Genomic DNA, 8,178 nt, shown 5'->3' with positions numbered 1-8,178 from the left:
TCGTTGCTGATTTTACACCACTTATATATACATGTACCAGCACTTTGCATTATACACTTTCTATTCCAGCTGCAGAGGCCCAATAACTGCCACAGTCTTAGTTTAATTCCACATTTTTCTCTGGTTTTGCTGTTAACCACGTGCTGGCCCTCAGGGCTCAGTCTTTTAAGAGAACATGTGCTCCTTTTGGACTTGTTCAGATATGTCCTCTAGGTTTTTTTTAATTTTTAGGAAAATGTCCTCTTTTTCTTTTATGTGACTATTTAACACACCTACTCTCAGATACCCTAAATCATCTCTGGCCTATTAGTCAGTCTGGACATATGGAGGTGCTAAAGATAGAAAAAGGCATTGCTGATCTCCTCTCTGTTTCCCTGCTGGTTGAGTCTGTCAAAGGAATTTTGTTTGTGCAGCACAACTTTATTTACTTATTGGGATTTATTAACTGCCTTTTTAAGCATAAGTCATTCAAAGACTTTCACACGTATCTCAGAAGCCAGCCAAAGTTGTTGAGGGACATCCGCTCTTCTTAGGGTTACCATTTTGTGTCCTCTGAAAAAGAGGACACATGTCACGCCCCCTACCCCGCCCCGCCTCATGCCCCGCCCCTGCCACGCCCCCTTCAGGTCCAGGTTCCGCCCCTATTCCCCCCCCCCCCCGTCACATAGTCCCCTCCCCCCCATCACATACCCCCCCCTCACTTACTGTCTAGCCCTGGTGGTCTAGTAGCGTCTTCTCTTCGGGGCAGGAAAGAGCCCCTTCTTTCCTGCCCGGAGCGCTGCCTGCCCTTGCCTGCTGCATCCTCCTCGGTCTGGCTGGGGATTCAAAATGGCCACCGAGAGTTGAAGCGGCCTCGCGAGAGTTCAACTCTCGGCGGCCATTTTGAATCCCCAGCCAGACCGAGAAGGATGATAGACAGGGGAGGCAGCGCTCCGGGCAGGAAAGAGGGGGCTGTTTCCTGCCCCAAAGACGTCACTAGACCACCAGGGAACATGGTAAGGGAGGGGAGGGGACAGGAGACCACGCGCCGATCGCCCGCCCACACGCCCACCGCACGCACGCGCCTGCCCGCACCCGCGCCCACGTTTGTCCAGAAATCCGGACAAACGTGGGCGGGGGCAAAATCCGCCGGACGCCCCGGACATGCCCTCAAAAAGAGGACATGTCCGGGGAAATCCGGACGTATGGTAACCCTAGCTCTTCTGATAAGCACACTTGGGCTCAGCCTCAGTCAAACTCAGATCTGGAAGTTTTTGAAAAGTACATTATCCTCTGCTGCTGTACAGTCACTGTTTGATGTGTGTTTATTAAATAAAAGTCATTTACACATTTGCTACTATTAAATATTTCTTTAGCAAGGTTGGTAACCATTTACATTTTTTTCTCCTCTTTTTTTGTATCTACAAATATGGTAACCCTAGCCCTCAGGGATCACTATTGAGGCCTGCACTGTTGATTTGTTTATTTATTTATACTTCTATCTCACAGTTATTCAAAAAGGAGTTTTGGTTCAATGTGGCTTACATTTAACATGACTAGGGTTCCATATGGCTCCAGAAAAAGGAGGACGGATTCAGCCAGCCGGGTTTTACTTCCATTGCTTTCAATGGAAGTAATTGAGCCAGCCGGGTTTTACTTCCATTGCTTTCAATGGAAAGCAATGGAAGTAAAACCCGGCTGGCTCAATCCGTCCTCCTTTTTCTGGAGCCATATGGTAACCCTAACATGACCAAAGGACCCTATCCTATATCTGTGCCCCCCCCCCTCCCCCGGATATAAAATCGTACACTGGACCAGAAAGGAAAAGAGAGGCAGAGGCATAGCATTAATCTATCGATCCCAGTTTACCATCGAAACCACTGCCGAGTCCATAGCACTGCAACTTGAAATTGCCTCAATCAGAGTGCGACCAACTCCAACATACTAATACTAGGACACATCAACCTTCACCTAGAAGTCCCAGACTCCACCATGCACATGATGTAAGGCATTCCTCCATTCATGGGACCTCACATGGCCACAAATGCAAGCAACTCATGTCAAAGGGTATACTGGACCTCATCTCACACAAACTGCCAATAGACCAGAACCTAATAATAACAGATATCAAAATCACTACAAATTAAACCTATCAGTAAAATGGAGGAAGAAGGGCTCATACCGCACACAGGAACACACAACCTACAGCACCAGAGGCCAAATAGACCCGGAAACATTCCGGCTACAGATATACAATAATGAATGGACAGCACAAACTGACTCCACACACTATCTCACAGAATGGGATAAAAGATGCAGAAGCATACAAGACAAAACAGCACTCTTACGAACAAGAACCTCACGTAGGCAGAACTCTATACCATGGTTTAACGATGAACTGAAAAAACTAAAAACACAATCCAGGAAACTCGAATGAGCATGGAAAAAAATAAAAGATGAACACATACTCAATACATGGAAGCAGATACAAAGAAAATACAAATACGCAATAAGACAAACCAAAAGGACATGCTAGAAAACTAAAATAGGGCCTGACTACAAAGACACAAAGAAACTATACCAGCTTGTGAACAAACTACTAGACACTACAGCGGTCACTGCAACCAATACAGACATCCCATCTGCAGACAAACTCGCTAAATACTTCAATGAAAAAATTACAAACTTACGCAAAACGCTACCTCAGGACAATACTGATACCGAAAACTTTATCAATAGTTTGGATCCAAATCCTGGAGAATACCCAGCTGACCGAATTTGGTCACATTCCTCACTGTCGAAACAGTCATCCAGGCGATCAAAAGGTTCTCCAGAACCCACTGCAAACTGGATACCTGCCCCAGCTACCTACTAAAATCCGCCCCTGACCGCTTCATAACAGACCTCATATCCCACCTAAACTACATGCTCCAACATGGTCTTTTCCCTGAGGAATATGGTCCATCAAGCCCATCGTCCTGTTTCCAACAGTGGCCATCCCAGGTTGTACGTTACATTGTTATAACGGAATGATTAACCAGATATTGGTAGTGTGCATAGATTAAGCATAGAATTTCTTGAAAACGTAGGTCTTCAGTTCTTTTCTGAACTGGATGTAATTTGTGATGCTTCTTGTGACCTTGGGAATTGCGTTCTACCATTTAGTGGCCAGGCAGCTAAATCCCACTGTGTAGATGGATTTGTAGCAAACCGGTACTATTTAACATATTTATAAATGATATGGTATTTGGAACAACGAGTGAGGTGATTAAATTTACAGATGATACAAAACTATTCAAGGTTGTTAAAACACGTGCGGACTGTGAAATATTGCAGGAATACTGGTGATCCAAATGGCAGATGAAATTTAATGTGGACAAATCCAAAGTGATGCACATAGGAAAGAATAATCCGAATCATAGTTACCTGATGCCATGGTCCACCTTAGGGGTCAGCACTCAAGAAAAAGATCTAGGTGTCATAGTGGATAACATGCTGAAATCTAATGCTCAGTGTGCGGCGGCGGCCAAAAAAGCAAACAGGATGTTAGGAATTATTAGGAAAGGGATGGTGAATAAGATCAAAAATACTATAATGCCTTTGTATTGCTGCATGGTGCAACCACACCTTGAGTATTGCGTTCAGTTCTGGTCGCCGTATCTCAAAAAAGATATAGCAGCATTAGAATAGGTTCAAAGAAGAATGACCAAAATGATAAAGGGGATGAACTCTCGTATGAGGAAAGGCTAAAGAGGTTAGGTCTCTTCAGCTTGGAAAAGAGACCTTTAAGGGGAGATATGATTGAAGTCTACAAAATCCTGAGTTGTGTAGAATGAGTAGAAGTAAATTGATTTTTTACTTGTTCCAAAAGTACAAACAGTAGAGGACACTCAAGGAAGTTACATGGAAATACTTTTAAAACAAATAGGAGGAAATATTGTTTTACTCAACAAATAGTTAAGCTCTGAAACTCTTTGCTGGAGAATGTAGTAACAGTGGTTATTGTATCTGGTTTAAAAAAGGTTTGGAGAAATTCCTGGAGGAAAAGTCCATAGTGTGCTATTGAGACAGACATGGGGAAGCAACAGCTTGCCCCGGGATTGGTAGCATGGAATGTTGCTGCTAATTGGGTTTCTGGCCGGTACTTGTGACTTGGCTTGGCCATTGTTTGGAAAACAGGATACTGGGCTAGATGGACCATTGGTCTGACCCAGTATGACTACTCTTACGTTCTTATGAGTGATGGCTGAGCTCTACATTGAATGGTTGATGGTATGAGAGGGGTAGAGGCTATGGAGGAGAGGCCGAGTTCAGGCCCCCTGGGTGTACAGGTCCAGAGTTTAACTTTCTGGACATGACTGATGAACAATGTATAGGCCACTACTGCTTTATAGAGAGACTATTGTACACCTGTGTGAGCAACTAGAGGAGAACTTGGAGCCCACCACTTGAAGGGGGCATGCCCTTCTGGTCCATGTGCAAATGACGACAGCCCTGGCCTTCCTGGCAACCAGCACCTTTCAAAGACCTCTAAGAGCTGCAGCAGGCATAAGTCAGCCATCTGCCTCACGCATGATTAGCAACTTTCTTCAGGCCTTTTTGTGAAGGGAACTCCCTGGTTCTCCATGCATGAGGCAGAACAGCAACAGACCATGATGGCCTTTTACCAGCTAGCCCAATTCCTCTCAGTCTTGGGTGCAACCGACTGCACACAGATGGCCCTCAGACCACCTGCAGAAATTGAGCAAGAGTACAAAAACCGGAGAGGCTGTCATTTGCTCAACACACAGGTCTGCATTTCTAAAATGAAAATCACAGATATGTGTGCAAACTAGCCAGGATCATGCCATGATTCCTATATCCTGTCGAGGTCTGGCATTCGTGCTGCTTTCCAGAGGGTACACATCTGAGGTGGCTGGTTATTAGGTGAGGACCATGCTACTACCCTAACACCCTTTTAATCGTTGACTACATATCTCTCTATTCACCACAGGTGCTTGGGCAGCGTGGGACCAGTGGTCTGGAAGATGACACAGAATACACTTGTGGAACATGCAACAAGACATTTGTGTCCATTCTCTAACATCATGTGTTTTCTCCTGTCCTCAATGCAGGACACCCATTTAAACAACACCTGTAAAAATGTTAGAATTTATAAAAATAAAATAGTAGTATTTCAGATATCAAATCCCGTGACTGGTTCCTGCTCCCATAAGCAGATAGATTTTGCACTTGTACCTTGAGGAATCCAGGCTTTCCTACTCTAGGAGCCCTCACTATTCAGGGAAGGAGGTGGCCAAGTGCTTAGATCTAAAGACTTATACTGGGGTGGTGAGATCAAATTCTGTCACTGGTCAGCTCCCCCCATGCCAAGAGACATCCCCAAGCAGGGGAGGAAGTAGCCTTGCAATTAGAAAATCATACACTGCCCCAGGGTTAGCTAACCACTACAATCATGACCACCACTTTTGCACGTACTTTGCATGCGAAAGGAGGCTTCAGCCTGATTGCTTCAATCAATTTGTCACCAATGAACATTAACATCCTACCCCCTATCTCTCATGTCTGAAATGAACTGTTTATTTAACTTACTTTATAATTCACTTCAACATTTATGAACTTTAATGTAATAATACATTGTATTTCTCATTCCGGAAATGGCGATCGCTATTACGGCATACTGTAAGTCACATTGAGCCTGCAAATAGGTGGGAAAATGTGGGATACAAATGCAACAAATAAATAAATATTTCTCTGTGAGTCTCTCCCAGGCCCTCCTATGTCTTAGGCATAACCTTCTGTGGTCTGGGAGGACAAAATAACCCTTCTTTTTGCAGAGGAACAACCTTGCTGATAGGACAGTGTCCCCAGTAGCCATTTTCCCTGTGTCCCCGCATAGATGACATCATAACACGCCAACACCATATCGGCGTTGATACAGAACGTGGAATTGTTTTGTCAAATGTCTGGAGATTCTGAATAGAGCATGGAACAAGGTAGGCATGTTCTATAAATGACACTTTTTTAGACAGGCCGTGACACATAAAAATAACGCTAAATGTTAGCGCTTAGCGCAGTTCTTTAAAGGCCTTGTGTCCTTGATAAAATCATGCTACCCGTGCTTTTAGTCGGTGTCAATTTTTCAGGCGCAATATATAGAATTTGGCTTTCCATTCATCTTGGTTCTTGTTCCAGTTAGTCTTGGATTCTCTGTCTCTCCTTTCACCCCACCCTGGGAAATCTGTTCATCAGTAAAGTCATTCTTACTGTTTCCTTCTCCTCTACCGCCAACTCCAGACTCTGTTCCTTCCATCTTGGTGTGCCATATGCCTGGAATAGATTTACCAAGTCCACTTTTTTGAGGTTCCTTTTAACCCCTTATTCACCTGTTCAATACCCATATTGTTTAAATCACTCCAATAATAAATGTAAGTCCCTAATCCTTTGGGTGTCTTGAATAGATAGAAAGCTCTGAGGAACATGGACTGTCTCTTGTGTGTTTGTGTGCAGTGCTATGTATGTGTAATAGTGATATAGAAATAAAAAGTACATCCTTCTTCCAGTGTTCACAGTGGGTTACAACCTTACATAAACAATATCATGAGATAAAAAACAATCTTTATCAGAAAAGAAACAGCTAAAATAAAAATCATACTGCACAATACAATTATTTTACATATAAACATTCACAAATAAGAGTAACCATATTTCCTTTAGCTTCCCACAGATCAGTTCAGAACTTGTGGGTTATGTCTGTCGACCAGCAGATGGAGACAGAGATAGAAAGTAGTTCTCTGTGAGGCTCAAAGCTGAGGGGGAGGAATATGTAAAATTTGTAAATGTGCCTACTTTGGAAGAAAGGAGATTGGGAAGATATAAAGATATTTAAATACATATGTCGTATAAATGCATAGGAGGCAGGCCTCCTTCAACTGAAAAGAAGCTCTGGAACGAGGGGTGATAAGATGAAGGTGAGAGGAGATAGACAAAAGTAATCTAAGGAAATATTTCTTTATGGAAAGGATGGTGGATGCAAGGAATGGCCTTCCATTGGATGTTGTGGAGATGAGGACTGTATCTGAATTAAAGAAAACCTGGGACAAGCACAGAAAAACCTGGGACAAGCACAGAAGACCTCCGAGGGGGAGAAATGGACTGTAGAGCTTAGTAGTTGGTATAGATGGACAGACCAGATAGGTTGGATGGTCTTTATCTGCATCACTTTCTGTGTGGAATGTGGGGGAGAAAATAAGGAGTTAAGGAGAGAACCCTCAGTTGTGAAAGGGCAGAGGTACAAGGAATCCAGGAGGAAGGAGATGAAGACTGGAAGAGAAGAATAACTGCGAAAGGAAAGCAGACAAGAAGAGGAATAAGAAACAAAGAAAAAGAGTAGCAGAAAGAGAAAATATTAAAATATCTACTCTGAAGGGAAAAGCCAATGAAGGAACACTGAAACAGAAAAGATAAAGAATGGATGACATCAGCGGGGAGCAGAGAATGAGACAAAAGAGAGACGGGGAGCTGGAAAATCAACTTGGTATTTGCTGCTAGAGAATTTTAATTATCGAATATAGAGAAACTGGAGACCCAATCCAAAAGTATTACAGTCTTCATGTATAGTCCATAGACAGACGATGTTTATATTCTGAAAAAAGCTGAATCTGGAACGTTTGTCTGTTTCTGATATCTGCTTACCTTTTGTGAAGGACATACCTCAGAAGAGAGCTGGATTGCTAACATTTCATGCTAAGAAAACTTAAAAGAATGTTTCTTAGATGGCGGAAGATTGTATATATCAATACTTGGTTGCTTACCTAAATGAAATCTCTGGATCTCTTATGACAGGCAAATTTGTCTCACAGGATGATCAAAATTTTGGTAATGTTAGATTTGTATTCGACAGTACTTTGGAAAAATCAAGGTGCAATGGCTGAACTGTAACCATGCTCCTCTGCTTGTGCTTCTCCTCCACTGTTTAGCTAATGAATGCTTTATTTATTTATTTATTTATTGCATTTGTACCCCACATTTTCCCACCTATTTGCAGGCTCAATGTGGCTTACATAGTACGTCAAAGGCGTTTGCCCAGTCGGTGGATAGCAAATACAAAGTTGTATAGTGATCGTATGATGTGGAGAGTCAGAATGGATGAAGATTGCGTGATGTCTTGTTCGATCATAGTCACAGGGCCGTGCCTAG

The sequence above is a fragment of the Microcaecilia unicolor genome, chromosome 11 (assembly GCF_901765095.1).
Source record: "Microcaecilia unicolor chromosome 11, aMicUni1.1, whole genome shotgun sequence".
NCBI classification, from domain to species: domain Eukaryota; kingdom Metazoa; phylum Chordata; class Amphibia; order Gymnophiona; family Siphonopidae; genus Microcaecilia; species Microcaecilia unicolor.
Note: the sequence above shows the minus strand (reverse complement) of the source record.